Here is a 16,513-nt window from a genome sequence, read left to right as displayed (position 1 = left end):
ACAGCATTTGAAAAGTTGTCACGACTCGAATATACGGACTTTGAATGGAGTTCTCTGGGGATTGTTGGGGTTAAGGTTCGTTTAAGCTTGAACAACACTTTAGCAGCTCGAAAAAATTAAGTCTTTTCTTTTTTTACATAATTTATGCAATGATTACATTGTTTGATTAAGGTTACTTTTAATGGTTACCATAAACAGTCATTTTGTATTGAATGGAATACTTACAAACTATGATTTCAACTATTTTCTGTTAAATTCACAAATGCTTTTTACCGTAATTTATTACATAAATTCTGATAACTTTTAGGTCACTAATGAAAAATTTTATTAACATTGATAAATTAACTTAAACTTTATAGTTTGTTGTGTTTTAAATATATATAAATTGAAATAACTTTGATCAAAATTTTATAAAAATATCCTTTCTCGTAGTGAATATTGAGCTCTCTAAGCTTAATTAGAGTAATTGGTCATCCAATAAGTTTTCATAGGCTAAGTCTAAATATAAATGAAAGAAATGAATGCACGAAAATAGTGGGTAGAAAGTAGACAAAAGGGGATGAAAGTAAGATGGCGAAGCGAGAGGGGAAAAGTAGAAGTAGAAATGAGAGGAAACTACTCGAATTGATTGAGAGAAAAGGCAAGAGGCTGGCGCGACGGTTGCGGGTCTACTATGGCGGTGTCGTCGACGCGAACGAGGCGGGGATGTCAATCGATAACGGTGGTTGCATGCGTCTAAAGTCTAAAGCCACCCTCTCGGCTGCCTCCAGCTACTAACTATTACGATTCTCCTCGTTATTGTTAGAAACAATTAATCCGCAAAGTTTCAGGTATTACCGTGCCTTTGGCTACGTTGTCGCCCTTAAAACTATCCAAATTTAGATCATTCTCGCATCGTGGACAGGGTCAGCCATGCTTTTCGGATAAACATCTGAAACGTGATTGCAGTTGTCTATAATTAGAACGAAATAGCTCGAGGGAGGAAAAACGATGGGAACTTCCTTTTAACATTTGTACGACTATCGGTGTGTCTCTTTAGGAGTCAGTTTCTTCTTTTAAGTTTTTATGACACTTAGATTTCTAGCATTTCTCGCACACTTCATAATTAATCATTTTTTACTGATGTTTTTAATTCTCACATGAACTACCAGGAATCCTGTAATAATATATTGAAGACCATTAAAAAATTTGCAGGTTTGTAGTAGTTTTATACGCCATGAAAACCCCATCATATTTTCATCTAATAACTTCTTTTATATCTATTACAAGTTTCAAGATACACAAGAAAAATAGAAAACTATGTATTAATTTTGGAGGGTTGATCTTTCTTTATAAAACCACGAAGTAGCAGAAAGAAAAAATTACCTAATGCTTGCTTCGAGGTCCTCTACGAACTTGCAAAATTTAAAAAGAAAAGATTAAGATTCTTGGATTATGGAATTTCCTTGTAATCTCTTTAGTCATAAAATCAGAAACTTGAACCGTGATCAGCTGCCTACGATGGAATGTTACATTTTTTTGTTTACAAATTAAACATCTTGTAGATCCCTTTGAGAGTTCATAATAACGTTCTTTGTTTCGGGCAAGGAATTACTCTGTGCTCGGTGACTTTAAATTCAAGTCTGGCTCTTTGTATGCTTTGTAAGCTTTGTCTTCTTGTTAATAAGGTATGAACGTCAAGGAGGCTCTGCTTGTGAAATACGCTTTTTAGCGAAACATAATGTTGATGAAGGTGAATACTTTTATGGCATTCATTTGGTTGTTTTATCAAAAGTTAAAACTATAATTGGAAAAGTTTATTAAAAATGGAAGATAGAATTGCTTCTTGAATTTGCATGACTGACAATGAGATGTACACGTTATTCTACTTATAATGTATTTTATGTGGCATTCAAGAATTTATTGTTAATTTTATTTTATTTATTGAAATATATTAATTAGATGCATTAGAAATACAAATCTATCAAAAATGTCATTTCTTATTATTAACTATTATATATTTATCCCTTTTCGAAATGTTGCTAATTGTTATTTTAAATTTATCAAATGATAACAGTTTTAATATGCTACACAAGCTGTTTTTTTTTTCATTCCTAAGAAATATAGCAATAGACAAAAATGTCGCAATGCAAAATCATTGGATGTGTTTTAAATACTTTGTGAAACTAAAAATAGTTTTCAAATTCCTAACGTATTTTTAGCTGACCGTCCACTTGTAAAATTTCATAATCATTTCGTAATAGTTTGACCCATAATTTGTTTTTAAGCATCAATTATTTTCATAAATCAATGGATCATAATATGTATAACAAATTTTTATCAAATCAGCAAATGTTTCAAGTCATTTGTAAATATTGTAGAACAATTATCTATTAACCTAAATATATTTATATATAAACTAAAAATAACGTTAAATAACATTCAACCGTATTATAAGATTTTAATTTTCATAAAAAAATATACAATACTTCTTAATAATTGTACAGCTACAATTTAAAGTAAATCAACTTACAGCTGTCTGAAAAATGTTTAAATAAACTATACAAATTAATTTTAATTACCAGAAAATCTCTCACAATGAAGTTAGAAAATAATATTTTTCTGACTTATTATGAAAACACGTTCCTTTCGCTGGTCTATTATTTTAACCTCCGTTAATTTACGTCTCTGTTCTTTAAAAAAATATCTTACAGTTACAAGATTGTTGTTTTACAACTACTTTCAAGTACCAATTACTGCTAAAATAATATTTTATTGAAATTACTAGGTTCATTACATTCTCTTATGAGACTAGAAATTTAACACGGTTATCTTAGACACGGTTATTTTGCAAAAGGTCGATAAATCGTATAGGACGTTTCATAAAATGCGAGCACAACTTCGTCTGGGAATTCGGTACGCAGAAATAACTGAAGAAATTCTTACGGAAATTCAACTTACGGAATACAGTGGGTGATCAAATTACATATTAGAGCCACTGTATGACAAATAGGTTTTTTGTGTTTGTACAGAAATAGAGCCACAATTTTAAGGTTTTTACATTGTGTAACTTTTAATCAATAATCCTTCACTACTAATATACAAAAAAATACTTATAAAAATAAACAAGTACATCTAAAAGATTATATTTATATACATATGTATATTAATATTTCGTAACGCCGTCTTTTGCCGCAATTACTGCCTCAATTCTTTTCGGCATAGATACTTTTGATGCATTATAAGCAATTCATTTTGATTGCTTTATTTCTAGCCCACACTTCTATCAAACGTTCAATCAATTGACATTTATTATTAATAATAAGTGTTTCCACAAATTTTCGATAGGGTTGAAGTCCGTAGAATTTCCAGGCCAAACAAGAACTTTCACTTTTTTCAACTGTGTATCATAGTTTTACAAGCATCATAAAAAAATAACAAAAACTCTGTTTAATTCGGTACCATTTAAGAATTAATGATTTTTATGTAAAATCATCAATTTATGCGAGTGGCTCTAATAATTTGATCACCCCTTATTTAGAATAAGGGAGCCACCACCGATTTCGATACTCTTGTAATATGTTATCAAGGGCGTCATTCTGAACAACTTTTTTCTATACATATGAAAGGCGGACTCTTTCAAGTTTCAAGATATTCGCAAAAAACTGCTGCTGTTACCACATTGAATACTGTCTACCCGTGCACGTTCCTGGCAACCTATAACATGTATCAGCATGGGGTGACCGCTTGTATATTGTTTCTATAAACACATCACGACGGCCAGCAAACAACAGATGAACTTAAAAGACACACTTAATCGGTTTCAGTGATTTTGAATTTCTGTTTCGATGGATTAAGTGTTACAAACACAATGCAGTATTTTGTAATATACGTTTTCAGATATTTTACAATCATCAATCTACCTAATCGGTGGATTAGGTTAGGTTAGATTAGAATATGTACTAACATTCCGGGCGAACTCAGGCGGTCGACTATGCAAACTGAAATTCGAAATTATTAAAGGTCAATAATGAATGAATGGTATTTATAGCTATAAGCTTGAGTCGACGACTTTAGCCCTAATCACTCACTATGGGGTCTGAAAGACCCCAGCATCAACTTCAGAAATTTTTTTCGATGGACTTCCGAAAAAGGGTCACCTCCGACTTGGATAAAATTTTTACCAAAGCTTATACCTGATTAGAAAATAAAATCCCTAAGAGGATTTTTGGCGACAAGGCCTCGTTTGCCCCCCACCCCCCTTCAAAGTTTGAAACGTTTTTATTGTATACAGTAAAAGCTGGATATATGCAACATCGCTATCCCCTCCACTTGGGGGGATCCCCCTAACCCGAACCGAGCCGCTCGGCGAGGAAACCGTGTAATATGATCCGACCGTAATATCGGTGTGACTAATCTTAATTGAACGATAAAACTTTTCTATTTTTAACTTTTTCTTAATGAAACTTTTACTAACGCATTTGTGAGATTTTTCTGATTAAAATGGTACCAAACACGATATGATTTGAATTATGTTTATTTATTAAAATAATAATAAAACTGTACATATGTACAAGGCAGGCCGTACACCAAGGATACATCAAACACGCAACATGCAATATGCAACACGTTGCATGTTGTGTACGAACGTAGAATAGGTATCGCGGCACGGTACAAACGATTTGTACGAACGTAGAATAGGTAACGCGGCACGGTACAAACGATTTGTACGGACACAGAATCGATACCAAGTCTGGATATATGCAACGTTTAAATGCCCAGAATCGACACATCGGCTGGATATATGCAACATTAAATGTCCAGAATCGACACCTCGGCTGGATATATGCAACGTTTAAATGCCCAGAATCGACACCTCGGCTGGATATATGCAACGTTTGAAACCCGAGCCGACACCGCAACCGGTTTTCATTTCCAATCGTCCTTTGCTTTTCGCCAACTTTTAACATCAATTTTAGCAAGTAATTATAATTCAAACTATATCGTGTTTGGTACCACTTTAATCACAAAAATCTCACCAATGCGCTAGTACAAGTTTCATTAAAAAAAAGTCAAAAATAAAAAAGTTTTTTGATTCAATTAGTATTAGTCACACCGATACGTTTCGGCTCTTTCCTTTGATCATCGGACCTCTCTCTTTCCGCCATTGTCTGTCCTTTTCTACGTTCACGCTTGGCTGCTCGTCGCGTGTAACCCGAGATTCGACACCTCGACTGGATATATGCAACGTCTGGGTCCCAATGTTTGTTGCATATCCAGCTATTACTGTACCTCCAAAAAATATTGATTTTAGAGCAAAAAAGTTTCAAACAAAAAATTAAGTACTTAAAAAGCTCTATGAAAAAAGTTATATACATTTTTTTCGTAAAGTTATTATTTTTACTGTTATGACTCAAATTAACTTTTTATAGGTATATGTATATCGTGATACTCTACATTTATATTTGGATTAAATCTGAGCTCCGATTTAGTATATTTATAGTCGGATAGCTTGGAGGATGAGGATCACAAATATGGTGATTCCAGGTATCTAGGTCTTAAGGGGCGGAGGTATAGAGGTTGAAAGTTACGATGAACTTGAATTTCACTTGGACGTACGAATATACATCCGCGGTTGTGTGATCGTCCGCAAGTGACCATCGCTTTTCTACTACAGGGTAATCCTCTCGCTAGTGGACTTAAAGGAAGTGCCGCCACAATAGCATGAAGTGGCCCAAGTCCTTTTTCTGCCATCGATACCTTTTCACGGACACAGCTACAGTATGCACCCCCGTCGAGAAAAGGGCTTGGGTCCATTCATAACGGTGTGGTGGCATTTCCTTTGAGTCCACTAGCGAGAGTATCACCCTGTATTTCTGGCCTGGCTACCGCCCACATAACGGGTGAGCTTAAAATCAAAATTAACTAATTTCAATAACGTTGATATTTGCCTGCGTAACCGTCTGCCTGGCGGCGGCCGGGATATTAGTATATCCTAACCTAACCGAATCTGGACAAATAAGTAATGAAGTAAGACGTATAGTGAGGAGAGCCTACAGTCAAGCGGTGGGGCGTAAGGCATCAAACTACATCAATGATTTTCTCAAAAACTATCAATCGTAGAAGAAAAATAGATAGAACATAAAATATATATTTCGATGAGATCTACAATTTTTACTTGAAATGTTTTTTAAAATTCTTAGTATTTCTTAAGATAAACATAAAAAATCATAATTTTCATGGGTTTTTTACGGTTTTCACCATGAAAATCAAATTTGCGCCAATTTTCACTATCATTTATGTAATCAGAGCATCCAAATACGTAAGTATACGCAGTTTCATCCAAATCGGGAGTGACCCTTTTTCGGAAGTCCACCCAAATTTAATACCACAGGAACATGTGCGTTCCATTTTCTCTGTATTAAATACTATCTCAACAATTTTTTAAGTCAAATTCTTCGATACAATGAGTTACAGAACGGTCGAAAGTTACCTAGGGTCTATATGACCCCGTGTAGGGAATATGTGATTTTTTAGAGGTGTGAGTGATTAGGGTTAATAAAAATGTAAGCAGTATATAAAAGCACTCTATTGAACGCAAAATGCTGTCGAAAAATGTAGCCTTAAGATAACTATTTTCTCAAATATCTCGAAAACTGAAAGAGTCCACCTATTATATGTATAGAAAAAAGTTGTTGAGATTGACGATCTTGACAGCATATTTCTAGGTCATCGAAATTGGAGGTGGCTCCCTTATTCTAAATATTTACCCATGTAAGTAGCTTATTTGATGTTGCTTCCAAGTTACAGCTATTTTTATATTCAACAATATTAAGTTATTCTTCGAAATATTTATTAACAAATTTAATTTTAAAACTCTTACAGAAAGCGTAATTTCAAATTCAATAAAATATTGTACATTAATTTTCATAAAAAATATTGAATTTAACTTTTATTATCATACACTCGGAAAAATATTAAAAAATATGATAAATTTAAAAATAATTTGTACACCTAATACAAGAAAAAATAATGTTAAATAATTTCAATTCTAGGAAATGTAATATTTCATGTTATACATTAATTATCAAGAGATATTGAAATTTAATTTTTACCATTAGTAACTTAGGTATTAATAAAATGTTTAATTTAATTATACAAGAAAAAATAAAATACGAATTGAATATTCCTTAATTTTCTTCACTAATAAATCTCTGTATCCCATTAATTTCTAAATCATTATGAAAGAAGCTGAAAATAAATTACTCCTCCTATTTCTAAAATTTCGTCCAAAGTTTCTGAAGCAACCAGTAGGTACTCTGAATCGACCAGGTTGCGAATTAAGTAAATTACAGGTCAGGTTGATAATTTGCATAAAATTGGTTTCACACATCCTTTGTTATTGACGCCTTTTATTTTTCCAGACGGTCTTCGAAGCCTCAAATCAGATCCATGGACTCTAATGGTGCTCGACCTCGGTCTTTACAGTATACATACTATAAGAATACCACTTATTGTCAGGCACAAAAAACAGAAGAGGAGTTGTATATACGAGACTCCCTCGTTCTAATCGCTAAACTAGCACTTGTAGCAAAGCTTCTAACGAGCACAGTGGTCCCTCTATTAGGAAGACGGATATCCAACATTGCTTTCGTTTCACAGTGGTAGCTGCAACCAGGTTTCTCGTAATAAAATAAATGAAACTTCCGTCGAGAAGAACCATAGCGCCGAGAAATGAAATGTAAACCTCAACGAAACGCAATAGGGATCACCGTTTCTTTGTAACTCACAAAAAAAGTACACCATGGGTCAAAAGTTTAGGTACAGTTAGTACATTTCTATTTTGCATTTAAATACGAATTGCAGAGTATAATATTTCACTATATTTTAATCCTCGCATACTTTTTGAATATTTAATTATTGGAGGTAATAAATTTTTGCGATATATATCCATGAAATCACATTCATATATTAGAAACCTAATATTTAACCCTTCTGTTCTTCCCGCTTCGGTTTCATTTTATGATATTTGGAAGGTGTTATGATTGCATACTATATCTTTTTGAATTTTAAATCAAAATATTAAAATAGTAAATGTAAAATTAAAACTCAATTCAAAATTAAAAAGAATGTTTTAAAAACATAGTACCTACAGTACCGAACATGGAAAGCTTCCCCGGCTTTCCGGTTCTCCCTATAGGCTTCCCCTTCTCTGGACTCCCCTATTCCCCTTACGTGGCTGTAGGGAGAATTACGATATAGGGGAGAGAGTCCCATAAATATAAGTAGGTTTGTGGCCTTCCACCATATGCGTATGAACATTTACTCGGTAGAATTTGAATTGATATTTATGTTATTATTCATATTTCTTAATTACATACTAAATTTTATAATATTTAATAATTAAAAAATATATTATTTTGTTTCTAAATTACTTTTAATATTAATATCGTCAAAATTATAATTTTGGTAATTCCTGTTTTCCTTGTAACATAATTTTCACTGTGGATTATATAGACCCGAAGGGAGACAGTAGAATTAAAGAAATATTGTAGATTAAAATGTTTTAAATGGAAAAAAATAAAAACGAAATTAAATCCAAATGATTGCTATGTCAGCAGTGCACTATTCTTCCCTTTTTCCTTACAGGACAAAACTTTTCATCGAATTTTAAAAACTGATTTTAGCTCCCCAGGCCAGGATCACAAAACCCATTAAGCTTCCCTCTGTTGACATGTTGCGAATATATATTATAGCATTTGCCCTAATCCGCACACACGTACGCATTCCGGTTTCGTTTTGTATTTCGATCGAGCATATTAATTGATAGGAAGATGATACCCCTAGAAATACAAAACACAAAGAGAAGGATAGTTGGGCGTAACCAGACAAGGGTAACGCTGAGTCACTAGTGATAGATTTATGGGATTTAACACGCTGCTCAGGAAAACGATTTCCGCATGAATCGTTTCGTTGACTCTTTTGTCGATTTCATTTGCGAGTTCAACTTCAGTACTAACACTCTTGATTTAAATAGATTGTCTAACAATTATTAAACTAATCGATAATTAATCAACGACTTCGTTGAACTCCTGTCAGCTTGAAATACGCTGGCCTAGATTTTACTATCTTCTTTATCTCTCTTTTTTACTATATGTAACAGTGTCTCTTGAATGATTCTGCGATCCCGATTTTTCACTCGTGAAACGCTGAATCAGAAATTAATTAAAGAGGGAACCATCAATCGATTACAGTTGCTTTTAAATGAATTAGAAAAAAAGGAATAAGTATCTACTTGAGTACCTCAGATTCGAAATAATGACGTATAAACATTAAGTCTATGAAGCTGTAAAACTTTACTTTTAAAATTAACATTAGCCTTGACGCAAGGAGTCTATCCTGAGAAGGCAGGATGGGTCTCTACCATCCTTTTAAGATTCCAAAATTCCAGAATTTCAAAATTCTAAAATTACTAAAGAACCTTGCCAACCTCAGAAAAATCCTGGTTATCCTAATGAACATTAAATGTGTACCAAGCTTTAGATTCAGAGCAATAAGTAACGTGTTAAATTTAGAGTAACGTTTCTCCAGTAATATTGTGGATATAATATTAATTTTATAAAATTATTGTAAGATATATTGAAATACTATCATGTTTCATGACTTGTGTATCCATATATTTAAGAACTTTAATTTTTAAACCTGTTAAAATTATAGGAAAGAAATCAATAATAATTCTATAATATTATTATATGATACATTAAAATATCACAAATTTCATTGTTATAAACTAAATCATCACAAGTGTCATCACCATGAGATATATCCATAGGTAAATTATATTTTTCAATATGCGCTTGTTATCTAAAAACACTAATCATTACAAACAATTTCTATCGTCTAAACAATTAATAGAATCAGAAATTCTAGATATCTCCTAAATAGCAGTATCGGACATTGCAGCCATTCCAATACTACATATCTTAATTCCAACGACATATCGTGGAAACTCGTTCCAACTTCGCTTTACCAAAGCCACAACTAACAGCTAATCGATTAATTGCTGGCCATAATTGACCTGAATCTGGTCAATCTTGAAATATCTTGGACTACACGTGCTATTTGTTTCTATTTATGTTCATTTTCCTAAAAGCGCCTTCACCCTTCTTGCTATATAAAATTAAATTCAAAATTGAAATAAGTATTTTACAAGTATTTAATGACACTATTGTATCTGAAACCTTGAAAGTCATTTAAATTAATCAAGAGAATGAATAAGAAATATGTAATTATACCAAAGACCTAATTCATATACCTACCCGACCCGAGAAAATTATTTTGAATAAAAAAACTGAAACTAAAATTCAAAAGTTTTATATCACCCAAGTCACTGTTGCATGACAGGTGATTGTCTCTTACCTATTTAATTTCATGAGAAAAATTCCTTAATATATTAACCGAATAATTCTAACACTCTTGCAATCATTTATGAATAAAAAAATTATTCCGGATGTTATTACCACTTATATGTTGAAAATTTAGATTTTCAAATTATACTACAACATTACAAAAATAGTATTTAGATGGAAATTCAATACTATAATTAGACTATTTATTTTGAAAATTGTGAGTCTACTTTCAAAAAAATTATACATCATTTATAAATAAAAAAGATTACATTAAAGTATATGTAAATTTTTCGTTTTCTAAATTTGTTTAAAAAATGAACTTGCACCACTTACAAAATGAATGGTCCAATATAGTTAACATAATTGGCGTTAATTTCTTCTTCTTAAAAAAAAATTAAAATTACTAAACCCTTGTAATTACAACGTATAGTATGTACCAAGCAGGATTATCAAAACATATTGCAAGTTAAAAGAATAGCAGATATTTAAATGCAAATTTAATATAACGTTCTCTTTTCTTTAAAAAATGAAATAACACTACTAGCTTCTTACATTTATGAAATTCAATAATAATATGACCTAAGTTGTGTAATCTTCATTTAGGATAGTATCGATTCAGTAATGCACACTCGGAAGTCATGTTAGCTTCTTATTAAAGCCGCAGAAGACCACCAGAGGCTAATCGATTAATTAGTAAGCCACAATTGACCCGAATCTGGCTAGCATCGTATTATCTTCAACTAAGGCGTGTTATTTGGTCATTTGTTTAGAACGTTTCGAGAATATACTCGAGAGAGTTTCGTCGAGGGAAAAGGAAGTAATAGGTACCGTAGAAATTTCTCCAGCCCCATGATGTCGTGCGGTTATAAAACTCTTCTGATCCACTTTACCGTATCCCCGGTGATATCGTTGGAATAAGAATCTTAAAGCTAAGTGGATCTGGTGAATTCCACGGTAACGAACTTATAGGTGACACGTATTTCCTGGGAAAGTTGTCGAGGACCTGGTTACACCATAAATGAAATTCCGCATTTGACGCAACGTAATCGAAGGTGGTGCGCAAGCTTGTGTTTTATTTAATAAAACTACCCCGCCCATGAAGAGGAAAAATGCAAATAATATTTCAACAGCATGTGATTATGTATAAGTTTGAATGGTTTCGGAATAATTTATTAAGTTTTAAATGAATAAAATTAAATGACCAATTTCTAGACACCAAAAATCTGACAAAATTAATGACATAAAAGTATCATAAAATAATAGTTGATACATATCAATTTAAAGCTTAAATTTTGCATAAAGCTTATTTTGCAAAATGAAGATATAAGCGTCTCATCAAAATTGACTAATCGCCAATTAGAATAAATGATCGATTTCCAAACATCAAAAATCTGAAAAGATTTAATAAAATAAAAGTACCATAAAGTAATACTTAATCTACATCAATTTGAAGCTTAAAATTTCCTTAAAATGTTTACATATACGCTTCATTGATATTCCTGATATAAATTGATTAATTGCCAAATATAGTAAATAATGACCAGTTTCCAAACATCAAAAATCTGACAAGATTTGATATCATTTTGTCACAAAGAAGCATTTATATTGTTAATTTAGAGATTAAAATTTACTGATAATGATCACCCAAATCTTTTATTCTATTTATGTAAAAAAAAAAAATAAAAATTGAAAAAGCTATAGTTATTCGTTTGTATTTTATCGCCATGGAAATGGTGCATGTAATTGTGAGATATTGCATTCGGTTGTTAAACAACGACGTTTCTGGTTTTTGCGACATAAAGGAAATTAGTTATTTTAATAATTACCTAACCTTTCTAGACGGGGATCAAAGGAAAACAATATTGAAGCCCGGTCATGTCCACGGCTTCATTGTGTCCGACGCCTTTCACGTAGCGTATACGTCGTTGATTGCGTTCACATCCTGTTATTCTCCCGTTCAACCCTTTGAAGGGTCAGCTTTGAGACCAAGCCGGACTCGTCACAGTGAATATTTTCCACGCTACGTAAACTTTTGCATTTATCGACACGGCTGATTAAGAAAGAAACTAACGATAATCTTGCTGTGCCCTCTTTATCTTTCCGTTACAGCAAATATTAAAACATACATACTTGTGTCGTTTTATAAGCTCTTCACGTTTTCCTGTTCAGTTAGAAAAATGTCTATTTTCAGTATTGAAAATGCAAATTAACAGTGAAATTCAGTTTCCAGCACCAAAAACTCCGATTATTGAGTTCATTAAACGGTCGATTAACGCTGAAGCGTAGCTCACTGTTTAACACGCGATAATGAATTAAATGACCGATTGAGTAGTTGCGCGACGAATTGGGGAAAATTTCAGTGAATCCAGACTTTTTGCCGCTGATAAAATCATTTTTTATAAAAGATACAACCAACTTCGAGATGCGCTAAAAAATGTAAAATAATTTATATTTCGTTTATACAACTACCTGTCAATTATTGATAAAACCTCTTGTTACATTAACAAAATGCACTGAAAAGTATAAAATAATTTCTATTTCATTTATACCGATACTCCAGAGCTATTAATAAAACCTACTTAATCGTTAAATAGTACACTAAATACATTTCAACCTTTTCGGAGGCGGCGCATAATTATTAAAGCTTTCCTTCTACAGTAAAATCTCTCTAGTTGTCCGTTTGTTGCCCTTCTGACAGTGTCCGTCGGTTTTGTCCTACGCCTATGTATTTCGTTCGAGTCAGTCACGCGATACGCGACGCGACTTCTTTGATGAGAGTTAGACTTTAGTAGTTTATAATAAAGCACTGTAACTTTTTTAATATTAATTTTGTTTATCTACGGATTTTTTAAACATGTTGACCAGACTCTTTTGATTAAAATGAGACCAAGCACGATATAATTTAAAGCATATTTACTTTATTTTATGAACAAGGGAACATCCCCAATGCGAATTTTTTTTTCGTCCATATAGTCTAAATTATGTCATGTTTGGTCTCATTTTAATCTGAAAAATTGTACCAATATGTTAAAACAATTTGCATCCAGAAAAATCTAAAAATAAGAAAGTTAAACTGTTGTTAATTTCTCGGCTGCTATCCTTTTCTTTTACAACTTGTCGCCGGAGATCAAAAGCAGCCGCTAGGCTCGAAAAATCGTGTCTGTCCTGCCCACGTTGTCCATCTTCGCTTTTCAGCTTACGGACAACTAGAGAGATTCTACAAGATTCTATAGTACAGGCGTTGGCAACCTATGACTCGTGGGTCACCAAGTAATAATTTGATAATTTCAAGTAAACAATATTCAACGGGAATCAACATATCCATTGCGGTTTAACTACATATATGTACATCAGAAGTGCTGCCAATTTCTGATACGAACGTTACAATTACAAATGTTTTCTGCCGTATCTATAACGTTTCGTATTTTTTCTTACGACTTATTAATTACCAAGTTTGCCATACCGCAATCAAATCGTTATTGGTAGCATCATTTATTCGGGTACTTTTAATTTTGCGCCGCCTCCGAAAAGGTTGAAATGTATACTATTTAACAATAAAATAGGTTTTATTAATAGCTGTGGAGCATTGATATAAATAAAATAGAAATCATTTTACACTTTTTAGCGCATTTCAAAGTCGGTTGTATTTTTTGTTAAAAATTATTTTATTTCACACTTTTTAGTGGAACGTGCAGTATTTGTAGGATACCTTGAGGTGATTTTGCGTTTTTATTGTGTAGCTAATAACCATATATTGAAAAAAATATATTGACCGAATTTAGATGATTAATAAACAACAAATTCCATAAATTTTTATAACTGGGATCATCGCGGATATATTTCCTACTAAATGTGAAAAGTTTCATCGCGATCGGTACATTCCTTGCAGAATAAACGCCGAAAAATATAAATGGAGCATTACGTTTTTTGCAATAAAAGTCGTTAGGAATGAAAAAATGCAAAATATATTTTTTATGAGACCAACCGAGAGACATATTTACTCTACAAGATGCAAAAGATTTCGTTTCAGTTGGTCCATCCGTCTCGGAGTAATCGGCGAATATACATAAAAGAAAAGAAAATAAACTGATAGAATTGAGTAACCTTCTTCTTTTTTGAAGTCGGTTAAAAATATCTCAATTTTGTCTAACATTAGGCTACAATTCTTTCATAAATAAAAAATTATAACTGCTCCTTTTTCATGAATGACCAAAAAAATTGCTCTATTTAGCAAGAATAATGTTATAATTCAAAGTAAGGCTTTTAAAATCCTTTTTTTAAGTAAGCAAGGATTTTATTAAAGACCAATAGAAATTAAAAACATATTGGTTAAATTATAAAAAAAAATAATCAAATGTTGCCATTGCTAAATGGTGAAGTAAACGATCATTTTTCTATAATGCGAAATTTCAAATCAATTTTTTGAAAAATATACTTTTCTGAAATACTTCTTCTGGCAAATGGAAGATGTTATCTTTTAACCCCTTCCCGTACTTTAACGAGTCTGACTCGTGATGAAGATTTTGGCCCAAACATGAATATCACGAGTCAGTCTTGTCTGTTTAGCGCGCGTTGCCGACTACCGCTTGGGCCCGAGTTTCGTCGAGCTAAATGGCACGGGAAAGGGTTAAGGATAAAATATTAGAACTAAATATGTTAGAGGTGAATAGAAATGTACTATAATGATATGTTCTATAAGAAAATTTATAAACAAAATAATTTATTTGATCAAAACGTATAGAATCTAATAATGTTTATCTGTAGGTATTATATCATAAACAATTGTATTTCAACACTAAAAGCAATTAACTGGAGAAACAATATTGTTTTGTGTTTCTCCCAAATATACCATTACGTAAATCAATTATAGATTACATGACAACATTTGGTTTATTTAATACGAACCCACATATTTCATATTACTAATCCTAAATTAGCATGTTGTCGTTAAACGAGCTTCATAATCCTATAAATTGCGAATGAATTAATTAATTCACTTCCTATGTTCGGAATCAATAACTCATAAACTGGTCTCATTGTATTTATTCTATCAACCAACGAGAGCTAATAATTTGTCGCTTACATTAATAAATTACACTCATTTTGAAAGAATGCATATATCAGTTTCAAATTTAGTATATCTACTGATATTGATGACAATAATCGGTGTTTATTATCAAGAGTAATAATGAATATGAATTTCTCGTGTAAAGTTTATCTCATATGACAAATTATATTTTTATACATTTATATAATTAATTATTTTTGCTACTTTTCTGTCATTTTTATTCTACATGTAGGATCGGGAAATCCAGGAGAACAAAGTAATTGAGAAACCCCTGACTTTTAAATTTTTATATTTTTAAGTGCAAATGATCACACATTAATTAAATACAATTTTCCCTGAAACTTATCTTAATTGTTAGTAAACATCATCTAATCATCTCAAATTCATGCCTTTGTCACTTTTACACTTAATTTTCACTTCATATTTCGATTTCTCATGTTTTCTAATCATTTGCACTTAAAAATATGAAAATTTCAAAGTCCCAAAACTTTTGAACCCGTTGCCAATGGCATCGAAAAATTGCACCATAAACTCCTCGTTTCATGCTCTTTCGAATAAACATAGTCTCGACAAGCAACTGTACTATCCATTTTTGACCAATCCCTTGTGAGTATTTTCAAGAAATATGTATAATATCTAGGGAAACCTGATCTTCGTTTATAATAACATAGACCCAGGAAAAAATAAAAGAATTAAGATACATCCATACCTGCCATGGAAGAACTAAGTGAATTAATTCTTTTTCCTCTATCATTACCCATCCAGGGAGTGTTTCCGATGAAAAAAAGCTGTCGGTTAATTAAAGCAAAAAACAGGAATGATATAATGCACCCTATATTTCAAACACCTACGTTCAACAGATCAATAGATGACGCAAGCTCTCCGGGGAGCGTCGAAGCCAGAGGAGCGTCGTTTCCCCGATAAAATGGAAAGAAGCACGTTGACACGAGAGTCGATGCTTCCTCTGGGTAGGCAGACGTTTACCGTTCATTAACATGAACCCTTCGCGAAAGGGTTATAAAAAAAAAAAAAGAAGCGTTAATTACCCGGGGAGAGC

The 16,513-nt window shown here is 32.3% G+C and overlaps 1 protein-coding gene and 1 long non-coding RNA gene across 8 annotated transcripts in view; both read right to left on the bottom strand.

The window, feature by feature from the left end:
• The window catches only part of LOC117609068 (neural-cadherin), a 325,378-nt gene that overhangs the window by 287,539 nt on the left and 21,326 nt on the right, over positions 1-16,513 (bottom strand). The gene's annotated exons all lie outside the window — the stretch shown is intronic.
• LOC143306059 (uncharacterized) lies at positions 11,699-14,576 on the bottom strand. Its single transcript, XR_013063399.1, has 3 exons — positions 12,519-14,576; positions 12,220-12,438; positions 11,699-11,779 (listed from the first exon to the last, which is right to left on the bottom strand). It is a non-coding gene; the product is annotated as an uncharacterized LOC143306059 (long non-coding RNA).

The sequence above is a fragment of the Osmia lignaria genome, chromosome 14, assembly GCF_051020975.1.
Source record: "Osmia lignaria lignaria isolate PbOS001 chromosome 14, iyOsmLign1, whole genome shotgun sequence".
NCBI classification, from domain to species: Eukaryota; Metazoa; Arthropoda; class Insecta; order Hymenoptera; family Megachilidae; genus Osmia; species Osmia lignaria.
Note: the sequence above shows the minus strand (reverse complement) of the source record. Positions and strands in the feature narration are given on the sequence as shown.